General features: G+C 41.9%; 1 non-coding gene across 1 annotated transcript; it reads left to right on the forward strand.

Annotated features, from left to right (window-relative positions):
• Positions 1-812: 812 nt before the first annotated feature.
• On the forward strand, positions 813-950 carry LOC119934525. Its single transcript, XR_005452954.1, has one exon. It is a non-coding gene; the product is annotated as a small nucleolar RNA SNORA7 (small nucleolar RNA).
• The last annotated feature ends 674 nt before the right edge of the window (positions 951-1624 follow it).

Consider the following 1624-nt stretch of genomic DNA (forward strand, 5'->3'; position numbering starts at 1 on the left):
TGTCCACATTGATGAATTTGTATCTACCCCAGCACTTGGAACAGTGCTTGACACACAGAAAGTACTAAAAAAATAATTATTATTATAATTAATAATAATAATAAACACTATTATTTGATTGAAGACCAACTAAGATGGAAGGAAGAGAGAAACAGAAAAATCAAAAGACTCTTGGAAAGTCAGAGAAAAGGAGCACTGGGAATGCTAGTTAGAGGCCTGAAGAAAAAATAGAAAAAGGTTATTTTCTCTTTTTTGAAAGGAAAAAAATTAACTTGACCAACAATAGCCTGAAATGTTTTCTCCAGCTACCATAGGTAGGAAAACTAGAAACTTAGAGGAAGTGCTGCAGTTCAGTCATTAATTAAAAAGAAAAAAGTACTGAGCTCACCTTCCCTCCTAAATCCATCAGTAGTGTTTACTGAGCACTTACTCTGGGCAGAACACTGTATTAAGTGATTGGAAGAGTATAGTATAGTTATCACAATCCCTGCCCTCAGAGGGCTTACCATCTAATGGGGAAGACAAACTAAAATTACAGGTAGGGGGAAGCAGTAAATCTTTTTTTTTTTTGAATGGCATTTTTTAAGCACTTACTATGTGTCAAACACAAGGGTTGGGTCTACAAACACAACTGTCTTGCACTTTCCCAAGAGCTTAATACAGTGCTCTGCACACATTAAAGGTTCAATAAATACCACTGATTGGTTGCTTAATAGATTGAGGGAAATAGGTGAGGTGAGTACCCAAGTGCTTAGGGGGGAAATTTGCACCTCTCCCAGTTTTCCTGTTTTTATACTTCCTAAACACACCCACTCCCCTCAGGATGGCACCTGGAGAGTTTCCAGTGTTCTACCAGGCTCGGCTACAGGAGGGAGAGTCAAGCAGAGGCATACCCATTACATTCCTAGGTTGGGCAGTGGCTAGCAAGTGGAAGACAATCTGCTACAGGTCAAAACTCACTTGTGCTGGGCAGCAGCGGCATTGGAGAGAGCCGAGGGTGGAGACTCAATTTTACTGCGCGGCAGGAGGTAATGGTAAACCACTTCTGAATTTTTACCAAGAAAACTCTATGCATACAGTCCCAGAATGAGTGCAGTTGGAGGTGGGGCCTTGTGGGAGAGATGTGCTCATGAAGTCACCATGGGTCGACAGCATAAGACAAGATGTAGTAGTAGTAGAATAGAATCTATCCATATCAACTGATATGCTCTGCTCCACCACAGTGTGGGTTTTTACAATATACTTTGGCTGGAATATTGTTAGGTAATTCAGGAACATTTGTCCGACAACAAGAGCCTGTTTGGATATAGCGTATTGCAATATTGGGAGAAACGGCTGTGCACAAGCGTACCACTTGGAAACATGCAAGCATTCCAACCCAAGTTTTCCTTAACATTGGGTTTGGCAAGAACTCGACTCCCACGTTATAGGAGAACTGGGTGTATTTTCAATATGCCCAACTTCCTGTGGTGAAGAATTCCATATGTACGCCACCTGCTCTGTGAAGAGTATTTCCTTTTGTTTGTTTTGAAGCCACCACCGTCCAGTTCCAGTCAGTGTGCCTTGTCCTGGTGATGTTGGATTTGTGAGCAAATCCACCCCATCCAACCCATCCAGGATTTGG

The sequence above is a fragment of the Tachyglossus aculeatus genome, chromosome 1 (genome assembly GCF_015852505.1).
Source record: "Tachyglossus aculeatus isolate mTacAcu1 chromosome 1, mTacAcu1.pri, whole genome shotgun sequence".
Classification (NCBI taxonomy): Eukaryota; Metazoa; Chordata; class Mammalia; order Monotremata; family Tachyglossidae; genus Tachyglossus; species Tachyglossus aculeatus.